Here is a 19,924-nt window from a genome sequence, read left to right as displayed (position 1 = left end):
TACTTCCTAAGGGGCAAGTCAGCGGGAGCAGCCACTTGGCCTATCCGGCCAAGTTTCACTGTTCCCCGGCCACACTTGGCTGTAGGTCCCGGAGAGGAATAATGCCCATGGAAGTAAGAGCTCCTACCTCCAAAGGGGCAAGTCAGCGGGAGAAGCCACTTGGCCTATCCGGCCACATGTCACTGTCCCCCGGCCAAGCTTGGCTGTAGGTCCCGGGGAGGAATAATGCCCATGGAAGTAGGAGCTCCTACTTCCAAAGGGGCAAGTCAGCGGAAGAAGCCACTAGTTCTATCCGGCCAAGAGTCACTGTTCCCCGGCCTTACTTGGCAGTAGGTCCCGGGGAGGAATAATGCCCATGGAAGTAGGAGCTCCTACTTCCAAAGGGGCAAGTCAGCGGGAGAAGCCACTTGGCCTACCCGGCCAAGAGTCACTGTTCCCCGGCCACTCTTGGCAGTAGGTCCCGGGGAGGAATAATGCCCATGGAAGTAGGAGCTCCTACTTCCAAAGGGGCAAGTCAGCGGGAGAAGCCACTAGTTCTATCCGGCCAAGAGTCACTGTTCCCCGGCTACACTTGGCAGTAGGTCCCGGGGAGGAATAATGCCCATGGAAGTAGGAGCTACTACCTCCAAAGGGTGAAGACACTTGGCTCTAAGTCCCCGAGAGGTATACTGCCCATGGGAGTAAGAGCTCCTACTTCCAAAGGGGCAAGTCAGCGGGAGAAGCCACTTGGCCTACCCGGCCAAGAGTCACTGTTCCCCGGCCACACTTGGCAGTAGGTCCCGGGGAGGAATAATGCCCATGGAAGTAAGAGCTCCTACTTCCATAGGGGCAAGTCAGCGGGAGCAGCCACTTGGCCTATCCGGCCAAGTGTCACTGTTCCCCGGCCACACTTGGCTGTAGGTCCCGGAGAGGAATAATGCCCATGGAAGTAAGAGCTCCTACCTCCAAAGGGTGAAGACACTTGGCTCTAAGTCCCCGAGAGGTATACTGCCCATGGAAGTGAGAGCTCCTACTTCCAAAGGGGCAAGTCAGCGGGAGAAGCCACTTGGCCTATCCGGCCAAGAGTCACTGTTCCCCGGCCACACTTGGCAGTAGGTCCCGGGGAGGAATAATGCCCATGGAAGTAAGAGCTCCTACTTCCATAGGGGCAAGTCAGCGGGAGAAGCCACTTGGCCTATCCGGCCAAGAGTCACTGTTCCCCGGCCACACTTGGCAGTAGGTCCCGGGGAGGAATAATGCCCATGGAAGTAGGAGCTCCAACTTCCAAAGGGGCAAGTCAGCGGGAGAAGCCACTTGGCCTATCCGGCCACATGTCACTGTCCCCCGGCCACTCTTGGCTGTAGGTCCCGGGGAGGAATAATGCCCATGGAAGTAGGAGCTCCTACTTCCAAAGGGGCAAGTCAGCGGGAGAAGCCACTTGGACTATCCGGCCAAGAGTCACTGTTCCCCGGCCACACTTGGCAGTATGTCCCGGGGAGGAATAATGCCCATGGAAGTGGGAGCTCCTACTTCCAAAGGGGCAAGTCGGCGGGAGAAGCCACTTGGCCTATCCGGCCAAGAGTCACTGTTCCCCGGCCACACTTGGCAGTAGGTCCCGGGGAGGAATAATGCCCATGGAAGTAGGAGCTCCTACTTCCAAAGGGGCAAGTCAGCGGGAGAAGCCACTTGGCCTATCCGGCCAAGAGTCACTGTTCCCCGGCCACTCTTGGCAGTAGGTCCCGGGGAGGAATAATGCCCATGGAAGTAGGAGCTCCTACTTCCAAAGGGGCAAGTCAGCGGGAGAAGCCACTAGTTCTATCCGGCCAAGAGTCACTGTTCCCCGGCTACACTTGGCAGTAGGTCCCGGGGAGGAATAATGCCCATGGAAGTAGGAGCTCCTACTTCCAAAGGGGCAAGTCAGCGGGAGAAGCCACTTGGCCTATCCGGCCAAGAGTCACTGTTCCCCGGCCACACTTGGCAGTAGGTCCCGGGGAGGAATAATGCCCATGGAATTAGGAGCTCCTACTTCCAAAGGGGCAAGTCAGCGGGAGAAGCCACTTGGCCTACCCGGCCAAGAGTCACTGTTCCCCGGCCACACTTGGCAGTAGGTCCCGGGGAGGAATAATGCCCATGGAAGTAGGAGCTCCTACCTCCAAAGGGGCAAGTCAGCGGGAGAAGCCACTTGGCCTATCCGGCCAAGAGTCACTGTTCCCCGGCCACACTTGGCAGTAGGTCCCGGGGAGGAATAATGCCCATGGAAGTAAGAGCTCCTACTTCCAAAGGGGCAAGTCAGCGGGAGAAGCCACTTGGCCTATCCGGCCACATGTCACTGTCCCCCGGCCAAGCTTGGCTGTAGGTCCCGGGGAGGAATAATGCCCATGGAAGTAGGAGCTCCTACTTCCAAAGGGGCAAGTCAGCGGGAGAAGCCACTAGTTCTATCCGGCCAAGAGTCACTGTTCCCCGGCAACACTTGGCAGTAGGTCCCGGGGAGGAATAATGCCCATGGAAGTAGGAGCTACCACCTCCAAAGGGTGAAGACACTTGGCTCTAAGTCCCCGAGAGGTATACTGCCCATGGGAGTAAGAGCTCCTACTTCCAAAGGGGCAAGTCAGCGGGAGAAGCCACTTGGCCTATCCGGCCAAGAGTCACTGTTCCCCGGCCACACTTGGCAGTAGGTCCCGGGGAGGAATAATGCCCATGGAAGTAGGAGCTCCTACTTCCAAAGGGGCAAGTCAGCGGGAGAAGCCACTTGGGCTATCCGGCCACATGTCACTGTCCCCCGGCCACACTTGGCAGTAGGTCCCGGGGAGGAATAATGCCCATGGAAGTAAGAGCTCCTACTTCCAAAGGGGCAAGTCAGCGGGAGAAGCCACTTGGCCTAACCGGCCACATGTCACTGTCCCCCGGCCACACTTGGCAGTAGGTCCCGGGGAGGAATAATGCCCATGGAAGTAAGAGCTCCTACTTCCAAAGGGGCAAGTCAGCGGGAGCAGCCACTTGGCCTATCCGGCCAAGAGTCACTGTTCCCCGGCCACACTTGGCAGTAGGTCCCGGGGAGGAATAATGCCCATGGAAGTAGGAGCTCCTACTTCCAAAGGGGCAAGTCAGCGGGAGCAGCCACTTGGCCTATCCGTCCAAGAGTCACTGTTCCCCGGCCACACTTGGCTGTAGGTCCCGGGGAGGAATAATGCCCATGGAAGTAGGAGCTCCTACTTCCAAAGGGGCAAGTCAGCGGGAGAAGCCACTAGTTCTATCCGGCCAAGAGTCACTGTCCCCCGGCCACACTTGGCAGTAGGTCCCGGGGAGGAATAATGCCCATGGAAGTAGGAGCTACCACCTCCAAAGGGTGAAGACACTTGGCTCTAAGTCCCCGAGAGGTATACTGCCCATGGGAGTAAGAGCTCCTACTTCCAAAGGGGCAAGTCAGCGGGAGAAGCCACTTGGCCTATCCGGCCAAGAGTCACTGTTCCCCGGCCACACTTGGCAGTAGGTCCCGGGGAGGAATAATGCCCATGGAAGTAGGAGCTCCTACTTCCAAAGGGGCAAGTCAGCGGGAGAAGCCACTTGGGCTATCCGGCCACATGTCACTGTCCCCCGGCCACACTTGGCAGTAGGTCCCGGGGAGGAATAATGCCCATGGAAGTAAGAGCTCCTACTTCCAAAGGGGCAAGTCAGCGGGAGAAGCCACTTGGCCTAACCGGCCACATGTCACTGTCCCCCGGCCACACTTGGCAGTAGGTCCCGGGGAGGAATAATGCCCATGGAAGTAAGAGCTCCTACTTCCAAAGGGGCAAGTCAGCGGGAGCAGCCACTTGGCCTATCCGGCCAAGAGTCACTGTTCCCCGGCCACACTTGGCAGTAGGTCCCGGGGAGGAATAATGCCCATGGAAGTAGGAGCTCCTACTTCCAAAGGGGCAAGTCAGCGGGAGCAGCCACTTGGCCTATCCGTCCAAGAGTCACTGTTCCCCGGCCACACTTGGCTGTAGGTCCCGGGGAGGAATAATGCCCATGGAAGTAAGAGCTCCTACTTCCAAAGGGGCAAGTCAGCGGGAGAAGCCACTTGGCCTATCCGGCCACATGTCACTGTCCCCCGGCCACACTTGGCAGTAGGTCCCGGGGAGGAATAATGCCCATGGAAGTAGGAGCTACTACCTCCAAAGAGTGAAGACACTTGGCTCTAAGTCCCCGAGAGGTATAGTGCCCATGGAAGTAAGAGCTCCTACTTCCAAAGGGGCAAGTCAGCGGGAGAAGCCACTTGGCCTATCCGGCCAAGAGTCACTGTTCCCCGGCCACACTTGGCAGTAGGTCCCGGAGAGGAATAATGCCCATGGAAGTAGGAGCTCCTACTTCCAAAGGGGCAAGTCAGCGGGAGAAGCCACTTGGCATATCCGGCCAAGAGTCACTGTTCCCCGGCCACACTTGGCAGTAGGTCCCGGGGAGGAATAATGCCCATGGAAGTAGGAGCTCCTACTTCCAAAGGGGCAAGTCAGCGGGAGAAGCCACTTGGCCTATCCGGCCACATGTCACTGTCCCCCGGCCACTCTTGGCAGTAGGTCCCGGGGAGGAATAATGCCCATGGAAGTAGGAGCTCCTACTTCCAAAGGGGCTAATCAGCGGGAGAAGCCACTTGGCCTACCCAGGCAAGAGTCACTGTTCCCCGGCCACACTTGGCAGTAGGTCCCGGGGAGGAATAATGCCCATGGAAGTAGGAGCTCCTACTTCCAAAGGGTCAAGTCAGCGGGAGAAGCCACTTGGCCTATCCGGCCAAGAGTCACTGTTCCCCGGCCACACTTGGCAGTAGGTCCCGGGGAGGAATAATGCCCATGGAAGTAGGAGCTCCTACTTCCAAAGGGGCAAGTCAGCGGGAGAAGCCACTTGGCATATCCGGCCAAGAGTCACTGTTCCCCGGCCACACTTGGCAGTAGGTCCCGGGGAGGAATAATGCCCATGGAAGTAGGAGCTCCTACTTCCAAAGGGGCAAGTCAGCGGGAGAAGCCACTTGGCCTATCCGGCCACATGTCACTGTCCCCCGGCCACTCTTGGCAGTAGGTCCCGGGGAGGAATAATGCCCATGGAAGTAGGAGCTCCTACTTCCAAAGGGGCAAGTCAGCGGGAGAAGCCACTTGGCCTACCCAGGCAAGAGTCACTGTTCCCCGGCCACACTTGGCAGTAGGTCCCGGGGAGGAATAATGCCCATGGAAGTAGGAGCTCCTACTTCCAAAGGGTCAAGTCAGCGGGAGAAGCCACTTGGCCTATCCGGCCAAGAGTCACTGTTCCCCGGCCACACTTGGCAGTAGGTCCCGGGGAGGAATAATGCCCATGGAAGTAGGAGCTCCTACTTCCAAAGGGGCAAGTCAGCGGGAGAAGCCACTTGGCCTATCCGAACAAGAGTCACTGTTCCCCGGCCACACTTGGCAGGAGGTCCCGGGGAGGAATAATGCCCATGGAAGTAGGAGCTACTACCTCCAAAGGGTGAAGACACTTGGCTCTAAGTCCCCGAGAGGTATAGTGCCCATGGAAGTAGGAGCTCCTACTTCCAAAGGGGCAAGTCAGCGGGAGAAGCAACTTGGCCTATCCGGCCAAGAGTCACTGTTCCCCGGCCACACTTGGCAGGAGGTCCCGGGGAGGAATAATGCCCATGGAAGTAGGAGCTCCTACTTCCAAAGGGTCAAGTCAGCGGGAGAAGCCACTTGGCCTATCCGGCCAAGAGTCACTGTTCCCCGGCCACACTTGGCAGTAGGTCCCGGGGAGGAATAATGCCCATGGAAGTAGGAGCTCCTACTTCCAAAGGGGAAAGTAAGCGGGAGAAGCCACTTGGCCTATCCGGCCAAGAGTCACTGTTCCCCGGCCACACTTGGCAGTAGGTCCCGGGGAGGAATAATGCCCATGGAAGTAGGAGCTCCTACTTCCAAAGGGGCAAGTCAGCGGGAGAAGCCACTTGGCCTATCCGGCCAAGAGTCACTGTTCCCCGGCCACACTTGGCAGGAGGTCCCGGGGAGGAATAATGCCCATGGAAGTAGGAGCTCCTACTTCCAAAGGGGCAAGTCAGCGGGAGAAGCCACTTGGGCTATCCGGCCACATGTCACTGTCCCCCGGCAACACTTGGCAGTAGGTCCCGGGGAGGAATAATGCCCATGGAAGTAAGAGCTCCTACTTCCAAAGGGGCAAGTCAGCGGGAGAAGCCACTTGGCCTATCCGGCCACATGTCACTGTTCCCCGGCCACACTTGGCAGTAGGTCCCGGGGAGGAATAATGACCATGGAAGTAAGAGCTCCTACTTCCAAAGGGGCAAGTCAGCGGGAGAAGCCACTTGGCCTATCCGGCCAAGAGTCACTGTTCCCCGGCCACACTTGGCAGTAGGTCCCGGGGAGGAATAATGCCCATGGAAGTAAGAGCTCCTACTTCCATAGGGGCAAGTCAGCGGGAGAAGCCACTTGGCCTATCCGGCCAAGAGTCACTGTTCCCCGGCTACACTTGGCAGTAGGTCCCGGGGAGGAATAATGACCATGGAAGTAAGAGCTCCTACTTCCAAAGGGGCAAGTCAGCGGGAGAAGCCACTTGGCCTATCCGGCCAAGAGTCACTGTTCCCCGGCCACACTTGGCAGTAGGTCCCGGGGAGGAATAATGCCCATGGAAGTAAGAGCTCCTACTTCCAAAGGGGCAAGTCAGCGGGAGAAGCCACTTGGCCTATCCGGCCAAGAGTCACTGTTCCCCGGCCACACTTGGCAGTAGGTCCCGGGGAGGAATAATGCCCATGGAAGTAGGAGCTCCTACTTCCAAAGGGGCAAGTCAGCGGGAGAAGCCACTTGGCCTATCCGGCAAAGAGTCACTGTTCCCCGGCTACACTTGGCAGTAGGTCCCGGGGAGGAATAATGCCCATGGAAGTAGGAGCTCCTACTTCCAAAGGGGCAAGTCAGCGGGAGAAGCCACTTGGCCTATCCGAACAAGAGTCACTGTTCCCCGGCCACACTTGGCAGGAGGTCCCGGGGAGGAATAATGCCCATGGAAGTAGGAGCTACTACCTCCAAAGGGTGAAGACACTTGGCTCTAAGTCCCCGAGAGGTATAGTGCCCATGGAAGTAGGAGCTCCTACTTCCAAAGGGGCAAGTCAGCGGGAGAAGCAACTTGGCCTATCCGGCCAAGAGTCACTGTTCCCCGGCCACACTTGGCAGGAGGTCCCGGGGAGGAATAATGCCCATGGAAGTAGGAGCTCCTACTTCCAAAGGGTCAAGTCAGCGGGAGAAGCCACTTGGCCTATCCGGCCAAGAGTCACTGTTCCCCGGCCACACTTGGCAGTAGGTCCCGGGGAGGAATAATGCCCATGGAAGTAGGAGCTCCTACTTCCAAAGGGGAAAGTAAGCGGGAGAAGCCACTTGGCCTATCCGGCCAAGAGTCACTGTTCCCCGGCCACACTTGGCAGTAGGTCCCGGGGAGGAATAATGCCCATGGAAGTAGGAGCTCCTACTTCCAAAGGGGCAAGTCAGCGGGAGAAGCCACTTGGCCTATCCGGCCAAGAGTCACTGTTCCCCGGCTACACTTGGCAGTAGGTCCCGGGGAGGAATAATGACCATGGAAGTAAGAGCTCCTACTTCCAAAGGGGCAAGTCAGCGGGAGAAGCCACTTGGCCTATCCGGCCAAGAGTCACTGTTCCCCGGCCACACTTGGCAGTAGGTCCCGGGGAGGAATAATGCCCATGGAAGTAAGAGCTCCTACTTCCAAAGGGGCAAGTCAGCGGGAGAAGCCACTTGGCCTATCCGGCCAAGAGTCACTGTTCCCCGGCCACACTTGGCAGTAGGTCCCGGGGAGGAATAATGCCCATGGAAGTAGGAGCTCCTACTTCCAAAGGGGCAAGTCAGCGGGAGAAGCCACTTGGCCTATCCGGCAAAGAGTCACTGTTCCCCGGCTACACTTGGCAGTAGGTCCCGGGGAGGAATAATGACCATGGAAGTAAGAGCTCCTACTTCCAAAGGGGCAAGTCAGCGGGAGAAGCCACTTGGCCTATCCGGCCAAGAGTCACTGTTCCCCGGCCACACTTGGCAGTAGGTCCCGGGGAGGAATAATGCCCATGGAAGTAAGAGCTCCTACTTCCAAAGGGGCAAGTCAGCGGGAGAAGCCACTTGGCCTATCCGGCCAAGAGTCACTGTTCCCCGGCCACACTTGGCAGTAGGTCCCGGGGAGGAATAATGCCCATGGAAGTAGGAGCTCCTACTTCCAAAGGGGCAAGTCAGCGGGAGAAGCCACTTGGCCTATCCGGCCAAGAGTCACTGTCCCCCGGCCACACTTGGCAGTAGGTCCCGGGGAGGAATAATGCCCATGGAAGTAGGAGCTCCTACTTCCAAAGGGGCAAGTCAGCGGGAGAAGCCACTTCGCCTACCCGGCCAAGTGTCACTGTCCCCCGGCCAGACTTGGCGGCAAGTCCCGGGGAGGAATAATGCCCATGGAAGTAGGAGCTCCTACTTCCAAAGGGGCAAGTCAGCGGGAGAAGCCACTTCGCTTACCCGGCCAAGTGTCACTGTCCCCCGGCCAGACTTGGCGGCAAGTCCCGGGGAGGAATAATGCCCATGGAAGTAGGAGCTCACTTGGCTCTAAGTCTTCGAGAGGTATAATGCCCATGGAAGTAAGAGCTCCTACTTCCAAAGGGGCAAGTCAGCGGGAGAAGCCACTTCGCCTACCCGGCCAAGTGTCACTGTCCCCCGGCCAGACTTGGCGGCAAGTCCCGGGGAGGAATAATGCCCATGGAAGTAGGAGCTCCTACTTCCAAAGGGGCAAGTCAGCGGGAGAAGCCACTTCGCCTACCCGGCCAAGTGTCACTGTCCCCCGGCCAGACTTGGCGGCAAGTCCCGGGGAGGAATAATGCCCATGGAAGTAGGAGCTCCTACTTCCAAAGGGGCAAGTCAGCGGGAGAAGCCACTTCGCCTACCCGGCCAAGTGTCACTGTCCCCCGGCCAGACTTGGCGGCAAGTCCCGGGGAGGAATAATGCCCATGGAAGTAGGAGCTCACTTGGCTCTAAGTCTTCGAGAGGTATAATGCCCATGGAAGTAAGAGCTCCTACTTCCAAAGGGGCAAGTCAGCGGGAGAAGCCACTTCGCCTACCCGGCCAAGTGTCACTGTCCCCCGGCCAGACTTGGCGGCAAGTCCCGGGGAGGAATAATGCCCCATGGAGCTCGGGCAGACTAGAAGTAACCTCGTCTGCCAGCTGGAGGGCGCCCTTCCCGGAGCGGAGGGGACCCCCTTGGCCACAAAGTGCAAGCCGAGTTTGGAGCTCGAAACCCGGCCACGCTTGGTCGTAGGTCCCGGTGAGGAACATGGCCATGGAAGTCGGAGCTCAAACCTCCAAATTGACCTCAGCGGGAGCACTTGCTGAGGCTGCCCGGGCATGGGTTACTGTTCCCCGGGCACACTTGGTCGTAGGTCCAAGTGTGGAACGTGTCCATGGAAGTTGAAGTGAAGAGAACCGCGAAAGGGAGTTTTTGCGCGAAGCCGCGGCCGAGGAGGGCTCACCGATCCCGGCGTGATTTCTGCCAGGCCCGGTACCCAAACCGAACTCCGCATGGTGGCTGGATCCGCGACCCTGGAACCCTGGGCCGGGAGCCTAGGGGCGAGAGGGGCCCCATGGAGCTCGGGCAGACTAGAAGTACCCTCGTCTGCCCGCTGGAGGGCGCCCTTCCCGGAGCGGAGGGGACCCCCCAAGCGACCAAGTGCAAGCCGAGTTTGGAGCTCGAAACCCGGCCACACTTGGTAGTATGTCCCGGTGAGGAACATGCCCATGGAAGTAAGAGCTCAGCGGGAGCAGCCACTCAGGCTACCCGGGAATGTGTCACTGTCCCCCGGCCAAGACTTGGCGGCAAGTCCCGGGGAGGAATAGTGCCCATGGAAGTAGCTCAGCGGGAGCAGCCGCTCAGGCTACCCGGGAATGTGTCACTGTCCCCCGGCCAGACTTGGCGGCAGGTCCCGGGGAGGAATAGTGCTCATGGAAGTAGCTCAGCGGGAGCAGCTGCTGAGGCTACCCGGGAATGTGTCACTGTCCCTGGGCCACACTTGGTCGTTGGTTCCTGATGAGGAACATGCCCATGGAAGTAAGAGTTCAGCGGGAGAAGCCGCTCAGGCTACCCGGGAATGTGTCACTGTCCCCCGGCCAGACTTGGCGGCAGGTCCCGGGGAGGAATAGTGCCCATGGAAGTCGGAGCTCCAACCTCCAAGTTGACCTCAGCGGGAGCAGCCGCTGAGGCTACCCGGGCATGGGTGACTGTTCCCCGGCCACACTTGGTCGGAGGTCCCGGTGTGGAACATGCCCATGGAAGTTGAAGGGAAGAGAACCGCGAAAGGGAGTTTGGAGGCTGAGCCGCGGCCGAGGAGGTCTCACCGATCCCGGCGTGATTCCAGCCAGGCCCGGTACCCTATACCGAACTCGACAGGGTGGCTGTATCCGGGACCCTGGAACCCTGGGCGGGGAGCCTAGGGGCGAGAGGGGCCCCATGGAGCTCGGGCAGACTAGAAGTACCCTCGTCTGCCCGCTGGAGGGCGCCCTTCCCGGAGCGGAGGGGACCCCCCAAGCGACCAAGTGCAAGCCGAGTTTGGAGCTCGAAACCCGGCCACACTTGGTAGTATGTCCCGGTGAGGAACATGCCCATGGAAGTAAGAGCTCAGCGGGAGCAGCCACTCAGGCTACCCGGGAATGTGTCACTGTCCCCCGGCCAAGACTTGGCGGCAAGTCCCGGGGAGGAATAGTGCCCATGGAAGTAGCTCAGCGGGAGCAGCTGCTGAGGCTACCCGGGAATGTGTCACTGTCCCCCGGCCAGACTTGGCGGCAGGTCCCGGGGAGGAATAGTGCTCATGGAAGTAGCTCAGCGGGAGCAGCTGCTGAGGCTACCCGGGAATGTGTCACTGTCCCTGGGCCACACTTGGTCGTTGGTTCCTGATGAGGAACATGCCCATGGAAGTAAGAGTTCAGCGGGAGAAGCCGCTCAAGCTACCCGGGAATGTGTCACTGTCCCCCGGCCAGACTTGGCGGCAGGTCCCGGGGAGGAACAGTGCCCATGGAAGTCGGAGCTCCAACCTCCAAGTTGACCTCAGCGGGAGCACTTGCTGAGGCTACCCGGGCATGGGCGACTGTTCCCCGGCCACACTTGGTCGGAGGTCCCGGTGTGGAACATGCCCATGGAAGTTGAAGGGAAGAGAACCGCGAAAGGGAGTTTGGAGGCTGAGCCGCGGCCGAGGAGGTCTCACCGATCCCGGCGTGATTCCAGCCAGGCCCGGTACCCTATACCGAACTCGACAGGGTGGCTGTATCCGGGACCCTGGAACCCTGGGCGGGGAGCCTAGGGGCGAGAGGGGCCCCATGGAGCTCGGGCAGACTAGAAGTACCCTCGTCTGCCCGCTGGAGGGCGCCCTTCCCGGAGCGGAGGGGACCCCCCAAGCGACCAAGTGCAAGCCGAGTTTGGAGCTCGAAACCCGGCCACACTTGGTAGTTGGTCCCGGTGAGGAACATGCCCATGGAAGTAAGAGCTCAGCGGGAGCAGCCACTCAGGCTACCCGGCAATGTGTCACTGTCCCCCGGCCAAGACTTGGCGGCAAGTCCCGGGGAGGAATAGTGCCCATGGAAGTAGCTCAGCGGGAGCAGCTGCTGAGGCTACCCGGGAATGTGTCACTGTCCCCCGGCCAGACTTGGCGGCAGGTCCCGGGGAGGAATAGTGCTCATGGAAGTAGCTCAGCGGGAGCAGCTGCTGAAGATACCCGGGAATGTGTCACTGTCCCTGGGCCACACTTGGTCGTTGGTTCCTGATGAGGAACATGCCCATGGAAGTAAGAGTTCAGCGGGAGAAGCCGCTCAGGCTACCCGGGAATGTGTCACTGTCCCCCGGCCAGACTTGGCGGCAGGTCCCGGGGAGGAATAGTGCCCATGGAAGTCGGAGCTCCAACCTCCAAGTTGACCTCAGCGGGAGCACTTGCTGAGGCTACCCGGGCATGGGCGACTGTTCCCCGGCCACACTTGGTCGGAGGTCCCGGTGTGGAACATGCCCATGGAAGTTGAAGGGAAGAGAACCGCGAAAGGGAGTTTGGAGGCTGAGCCGCGGCCGAGGAGGTCTCACCGATCCCGGCGTGATTCCAGCCAGGCCCGGTACCCTATACCGAACTCGGCAGGGTGGCTTTATCCGGGACCCTGGAACCCTGGGCGGGGAGCCTAGGGGCGAGAGGGGCCCCATGGAGCTCGGGCAGACTAGAAGTACCCTCGTCTGCCCGCTGGAGGGCGCCCTTCCCGGAGCGGAGGGGACCCCCCAAGCGACCAAGTGCAAGCCGAGTTTGGAGCTCGAAACCCGGCCACACTTGGTAGTTGGTCCCGGTGAGGAACATGCCCATGGAAGTAAGAGCTCAGCGGGAGCAGCCACTCAGGCTACCCGGGAATGTGTCACTGTCCCCCGGCCAAGACTTGGCGGCAAGTCCCGGGGAGGAATAGTGCCCATGGAAGTAGCTCAGCGGGAGCAGCCACTCAGGCTACCCGGGAATGTGTCACTGTCCCTCGGCCACACTTGGTCGTAGGTCCCGGTGAGGAACATGCCCATGGAAGTCGGAGCTCCAACCTCCAACCGGGTGAAGCCTCCGAGAGCTAGCCGGGAATAGGGCGCCAATCCCGGCTACCGCCCTCCAGGCTTGCCCCGGTCGAAAGACCTACGTCCTCGCACCAGCACAAGCGCAAAAATTTTCTAAGTGTGGGAGAACCGAGGACCCGCCCGGTGGCACTCTGCCTCTCGCTGCCGCCCTCCTGGAAGCGTCCTCGGTCACTGTGTGTGCGGCAGATATCAGAGCTCCGGAAAGGTGAAAAAGAACCGGTAAGAGGGCGAATCCGGCAGCTCCCTGCCGGGCGAGGACCACCGCGAGCGGCGGGGACGTCAGACGGGAGACGCGCGGCGGACCTTCCGTCGGAGTGCCTGGGATTTTGACCTCGGAGAAGTTCGAAAAAATTATGCGGTCGGAGCTGTCTGCCCCGGCCGGGGAAGGCTCACCGCCGGCGGCTGCCAACCCCTGGCTTGCCCGCTGGATGCCCTTTCGGAGGCTGCTGAAAAAGAACTGTCAGGCGGGCACCTCTCGGAAGAACCGCAGACCAAAACGACCGGTAAAAATTTTGGGCGATCCGACACGTAGTGCACCTTCGGCGGCAGAGAAAAGCAGCAAAAATACCGGTCAGAGAAGGGGAGTTTTGGTCGACTCTGCCAGGTTTTTGCACTAAGTCAGATCCGTAATGCCAGCGGGACTGAGTCGCTTTTGCGTGCCGTGGTCCTGGAGGCCTGCTCGGACAGAGCGGTCCTTCGGGTCCCGCGGGAAGGGGCATTTCATGTTCCTCTGCGGGAGGTGATCCATTTTCTGCGGGAAATGGCGAGCCCCTTCGGCTACAAGAGTGTGTAGGTCCCGCTCAACAGTCTACGTCCTTAACCATCGGGGACTTTGTAGATTTTGCCCAAAATCGCTCTCCGCAGAACAGAGCGTGAGGTCTCCGCGGCGGAGGCCGGAAAAGGTGCGAGGTGAGCGGCATGGTATGACTGGGCTCGTGCCGCTCACTGCTACCCGGAGCGTGGCGCCCTCCGGGTAAAAAGCTAGCCGGGGCGAGTAGGTGGGTTGACGGGCGCATAAGCAACGCCGTCCCCGCCGTACAAGGTGCCGGTGGCCTGGCGAACCACCGGCGTAAGGCTAGCCAGGGCGTACCGCGGGGCAGAGGGCGCATAAGCCACGCTCTCTCTCCATCCCACCAGCACAAGCGAAAAATTTTCAAAGTGTGGGAGAACCGGCTTCCCGACCGGTGGCACTCTGCCTCTCTCTGCCGCCCTCCTGGAAGCGTCCTCGGTCACTCGGAGTACGGCAGATTTAAGAGCTCCGGAATGGTGAAAAAGAACCGGAGAGAGGGCGACTCCGGCTTCTCTCTGCCGGGCGAGGACCACCGCAGGCGGCGGGGACCTCTGACAGGAGGCGGCGCTGCGGGCAGGCTTTCTAAGTGCCTGGGCTTTTGGCCTCGGCGAAAGTCGAAAAAATTATGCGGTCGGAGCTTTCTGCCCCGGCCGGGGAAGGCTCACCGCCGGCGGCTGCCAACCCCTGGCTTGCCCGCTGGATGCCCTTTCGGAGGCTGCTGAAAAAGAACTGTCAGGCGGGCACCTCTCGGAAGAACCGCAGACCAAAACGACCGGTAAAAATTTTGGGCGATCCGACCCGTAGTGCACCTTCGGCGGCAGAGAAAAGCAACAAAAATACCGGTCAGAGAAGGGGAGTTTTGGTCGACTCTGCCAGGTTTTTGCACTAAGTCAGATCCGTAATGCCAGCGGGACTGAGTCGCTTTTGCGTGCCGTGGTCCTGGAGGCCTGCTCGGACAGAGCGGTCCTGCGGGTCCCGCGGGAAGGGGCATTTCATGTTCCTCTGCGGGAGGTGATCCATTTTCTGCGGGAAATGGCGAGCCCCTTCGGCTACAAGAGTGTGTAGGTCCCGCTCAACAGTCTACGTCCTTAACCATCGGGGACTTTGTAGATTTTGCCCAAAATCGCTCTCCGCAGAACAGAGCGTGAGGTCTCCGCGGCGGAGGCCGGAAAAGGTGCGAGGTGAGCGGCATGGTATGACTGGGCTCGTGCCGCTCACTGCTACCCGGAGCGTGGCGCCCTCCGGGTAAAAGGCTAGCCGGGGCGAGTAGGTGGGATGACGGGCGCATAAGCAACGCCGTCCCCGCCGTACAAGGTGCCGGTGGCCTGGCGAACCACCGGCGTAAGGCTAGCCAGGGCGTACCGCGGGGCAGAGGGCGCATAAGCCACGCTCTCTCTCCATCCCACCAGCACAAGCGAAATATTTTCAAAGTGTGGGAGAACCGGCTTCCCGACCGGTGGCACTCTGCCTCTCGCTGCCGCCCTCCTGGAAGCGTCCTCGGTCACTCGGAGTACGGCAGATTTAAGAGCTCCGGAATGGTGAAAAAGAACCGGAGAGAGGGCGACTCCGGCTTCTCTCTGCCGGGCGAGGACCACCGCAGGCGGCGGGGACGTCTGACAGGAGACGGCGCTGCGGGCAGGCTTTAAAAGTGCATGGGGTTTTGGCCTCGGCAAAAGTCGAAAAAATTATGCGGTCGGAGCTGTCTGCCCCGGCCGGGGAAGGCTCACCGCCGGCGGCTGCCAACCCCTGGCTTGCCCGCTGGATGCCCTTTCGGAGGCTTCTGAAAAAGAACTGTCAGGCGGGCACCTCTCGGAAGAACCGCAGACCAAAACGACCGGTAAAAATTTTGGGCGATCCGACCCGTAGTGCACCTTCGGCGGCAGAGAAAAGCAACAAAAATACCGGTCAGAGAAGGGGAGTTTTGGTCGACTCTGCCAGGTTTTTGCACTAAGTCAGATCCGTAATGCCAGCGGGACTGAGTCGCTTTTGCGTGCCGTGGTCCTGGAGGCCTGCTCGGACAGAGCGGTCCTGCGGGTCCCGCGGGAAGGGGCATTTCATGTTCCTCTGCGGGAGGTGATCCATTTTCTGCGGGAAATGGCGAGCCCCTTCGGCTACAAGAGTGTGTAGGTCCCGCTCAACAGTCTACGTCCTTAACCATCGGGGACTTTGTAGATTTTGCCCAAAATCGCTCTCCGCAGAACAGAGCGTGAGGTCTCCGCGGCGGAGGCCGGAAAAGGTGCGAGGTGAGCGGCATGGTATGACTGGGCTCGTGCCGCTCACTGCTACCCGGAGCGTGGCGCCCTCCGGGTAAAAGGCTAGCCGGGGCGAGTAGGTGGGATGACGGGCGCATAAGCAACGCCGTCCCCGCCGTACAAGGTGCCGGTGGCCTGGCGAACCACCGGCGTAAGGCTAGCCAAGGGCGTACCGCGGGGCAGAGGGCGCATAAGCCACGCTCTCTCTCCATCCCACCAGCACAAGCGAAAAATTTTCAAAGTGTGGGAGAACCGGCTTCCCGACCGGTTGCACTCTGCCTCTCGCTGCCGCCGTCCTGGAAGCGTCCTCGGTCACTCGGAGTACGGCAGATTTAAGAGCTCCGGAATGGTGAAAAAGAACCGGAGAGAGGGCGACTCCGGCTTCTCTCTGCCGGGCGAGGACCACCGCAGGCGGCGGGGACGTCTGACAGGAGACGGCGCTGCGGGCAGGCTTTAAAAGTGCATGGGGTTTTGGCCTCGGAGAAAGTCGAAAAAATTATGCGGTCGGAGCTGTCTGCCCCGGCCGGGGAAGGCTCACCTCCGGCGGCTGCCAACCCCTGGCTTGCCCGCTGGATGGCCTTTCGGAGGCTGCTGAAAAAGAACTGTCAGGCGGGCACCTCTCGGAAGAACCGCAGACCAAAACGACCGGTAAAAATTTTGGGCGATCCGACCCGTAGTGCACCTTCGGCGGCAGAGAAAAGCAACAAAAATACCGGTCAGAGAAGGGGAGTTTTGGTCGACTCTGCCAGGTTTTTGCACTAAGTCAGATCCGTAATGCCAGCGGGACTGAGTCGCTCTTGCGTGCCGTGGTCCTGGAAGCCTGCTCGGACAGAGTGGTCCTTCGGGTCCCGCGGGAAGGGGCATTTCATGTTCCTCTGCGGGAGGTGATCCATTTTCTGCGGGAAATGGCGAGCCCCTTCGGCTACAAGAGTGTGTAGGTCCCGCTCAACAGTCTACGTCCTTAACCATCGGGGACTTTGTAGATTTTGCCCAAAATCGCTCTCCGCAGAACAGAGCGGGAGGTCTCCGCGGCGGAGGCCGGAAAAGGTGCGAGGTGAGCGGCATGGTATGACTGGGCTCGTGCCGCTCACTGCTACCCGGAGCGTGGCGCCCTCCGGGTAAAAGGCTAGCCGGGGCGAGTAGGTGGATTGACGGGCGCATAAGCAACGCCGTCCCCGCCGTACAAGGTGCCGGTGGCCTGGCGAACCACCGGCGTAAGGCTAGCCAAGGGCGTACCGCGGGGCAGAGGGCGCATAAGCCACGCCGTCCCCGCTGTACAAGGTGCCGGTGGCCTGGCGAACCACCGGCGTAAGGCTAGCCAAGGGCGTACCGCGGGGCAGAGGGCGCATAAGCCACGCTCTCTCTCCATCCCACCAGAACAAGCGAAAAAATTTCAAAGTGTGGGAGAACCGGCTTCCCGACCGGTGGCACTCTGCCTCTCGCTGCCGCCCTCCTGGAAGCGTCCTCGGTCACTCGGTGTCCGGCAGATTTCAGAGCTCCGGAATGGTGAAAAAGAACCGGTGAGAGGGCGAATCCGGCTTCTCTCTGCCGGGCGAGGACCACCGCAGGCGGCAAGGGACGTCTGCCAGGAGACGGCGCTGCGGGCAGGCTTTAAAAGTGCATGGGGTTTTGGCCTCGGCGAAAGTCGAAAAAATTTTGCGGTCGGAGCTGTCTGCCCCGGCCGGGGAAGGCTCACCGCCGGCGGCTGCCAACCCCTGGCTTGCCCGCTGGATGCCCTTTCGGAGGCTGCTGAAAAAGAACTGTCAGGCGGGCACCTCTCGGAAGAACCGCAGACCAAAACGACCGGTAAAAATTTTGGGCGATCCGACCCTCAGTGCACCTTCGGCGGCAGAGAAAAGCAACAAAAACACCGGTCAAAGAAGGGAGGTTTTGGTCGACTCTGCCTGGTTTTTGCACTAAGTCAGATCCGTAATGCCAGCGGGACTGAGTCGCTTTTGCGTGCCGTGGTCCTGGAGGCCTGCTCGGACAGAGCGGTCCTTCGGGTCCCGCGGGAAGGGGCATTTCATGTTCCTCTGCGGGAGGTGGTCCATTTTCTGCGGGAAATGGCGAGCCCCATCGGCTACAAGAGTGTGTAGGTCCCGCTCAACAGTCTACGTCCTTAACCATCGGGGACTTTGTAGATTTTGGCAGAAATCGCCCCCCGCAGGTCCTAGCGGGAGGTCTCCGCGGCGGAGGCCGGAGAGGGCGCGAGGTGAGCGGCATGGTATGACTGGGTTCGTGCCGCTCACTGGTACCCGGAGCGTGGCGCCCTCCGGGTAAAAGGCTAGCCGGGGCGAGTAGGTGGGTTGACGGGCGCATAAGCCACGCCGTCCCCGCCGTACAAGGTGCCGGTGGCCTGGCGAACCACCGGCGTAAGGCCAGCCAGGGCGGACCGCGGGGCAGAGGGCGCATAAGCCACGCTCTCTCTCCATCCCACCAGAACAAGCGAAAAATTTTCAAAGTGTGGGAGAACCGGCGACCCGACCGGTGGCACTCTGCCTCTCGCTGCCGCCCTCCTGGAAGCGTCCTCGGTCACTCGGTGTCCGGCAGATTTCAGAGCTCCGGAATGGTGAAAAAGAACCGGAGAGGGGGCGACTCCGGCTTCTCTCTGCCGGGCGAGGACCACCGCAGGCGGCAAGGGACGTCTGACAGGAGACGGCGCTGCGGGCAGGCTTTAAAAGTGCATGGGGTTTTGGCCTCGGCGAAAGTCGAAAAAATTTTGCGGTCGGAGCCGTCTGCCCCGGCCGGGGAAGGCTCACCGCCGGCGGCTGCCAACCCCTGGCTTGCCCGCTGGATGGCCTTTCGGAGGCTGCTGAAAAAGAACTGTCAGGCGGGCACCTCTCGGAAGAACCGCAGACCAAAACGACCGGTAAAAATTTTGGGCGATCCGACCCTCAGTGCACCTTCGGCGGCAGAGAAAAGCATCAAAAATACCGGTCAAAGAAGCGAGGTTTTGGTCGACTCTGCCAGGTTTTTGCACAAAGTGTTGGCATCGTGCGGCGTCGCGCTTTGCCGTACCGTATCCCCAATGGAGCGGCGCCCGGCGGGGTAGGCTAGCCATGTGAGGTCGAGGGCGGGAGGACGGGACGTAAGCCAGGCCGTTCTCCACAAGAAATTCCGGACGCGGAGACCCCTTCTCCGCCCTACGGTCCCCAATGGGGTGGCGCCCGGCGGGTGAGGCTAGCCATGGGAGGACGGGACGTAAGCCAGGCCGTTCTCCACAAGAAATTCCGTACGCGGAGACCCTTCTCCGCCCTACGGTCCCCAATGGGGTGGCGCCCGGCGGGTGAGGCTAGCCATGTGAGGTCGAGGGCGGGAGGACGGGACGTAAGCCAGGCCGTTCTCCACAAGTAAATTCCGGACGCGGAGACCCCTTCTCCGCCCTACGGTCCCCAATGGGGTGGCGCCCGGCGGGTGAGGCTAGCCGTGTGAGGTCGAGGGCGGGAGGACGGGACGTAAGCCAGGCCGTTCTCCACAAGTAAATTCCGGACGCGGAGACCCCTTCTCCGCCCTACGGTCCCCAATGGGGTGGCGCCCGGCGGGTGAGGCTAGCCATGTGAGGTCGAGGGCGGGAGGACGGGACGTAAGCCAGGCCGTTCTCCACAAGTAAATTCCGGACGCGGAGACCCCTTCTCCGCCCTACGGTCCCCAATGGGGTGGCGCCCGGCGGGTGAGGCTAGCCGTGTGAGGTCGAGGGCGGGAGGACGGGACGTAAGCCAGGCCGTTCTCCACAAGTAAATTCCGGACGCGGAGACCCCTTCTCCGCCCTACGGTCCCCAATGGGGTGGCGCCCGGCGGGTGAGGCTAGCCATGTGAGGTCGAGGGCGGGAGGACGGGACGTAAGCCAGGCCGTTCTCCACAAGTAAATTCCGGACGCGGAGACCCCTTCTCCGCCCTACGGTCCCCAATGGGGTGGCTCCCGGCGGGTGAGGCTAGCCATGTGAGGTCGAGGGCGGGAGGACGGGACGCAAGCCAGGCCGTTCTCCACAAACTCCCAGCGGTAGAGTCTCGGCTCTCCGCTCTTTTGATCGATCTGACACAGCGCGATCCGGCGGGGCAGGGCACTTTGCTCGGTCAGGGGTATTGGCCCCGGCCGGTTTATGGTAAAGCGTTCCTTAGCCTCAGTCTTGGTCGCGCATCAATCCCCCGCTCCCCGTGAGCGGCTGTCGTCCTCTGCCTAAGGTTGTGTAGCGCGGTGCCAGTGTGGTCCTCGCACGGCCCCGCTCCTGCCACAGCGGTAGGACTCTCTGCTTCGGCTGAGGTTTGCTACGAAGCGTATGGAACGGGCGTACTC

The sequence above is a fragment of the Engystomops pustulosus genome, unplaced genomic scaffold (genome assembly GCF_040894005.1).
Source record: "Engystomops pustulosus unplaced genomic scaffold, aEngPut4.maternal MAT_SCAFFOLD_170, whole genome shotgun sequence".
NCBI classification, from domain to species: Eukaryota; Metazoa; Chordata; class Amphibia; order Anura; family Leptodactylidae; genus Engystomops; species Engystomops pustulosus.
Note: the sequence above shows the minus strand (reverse complement) of the source record.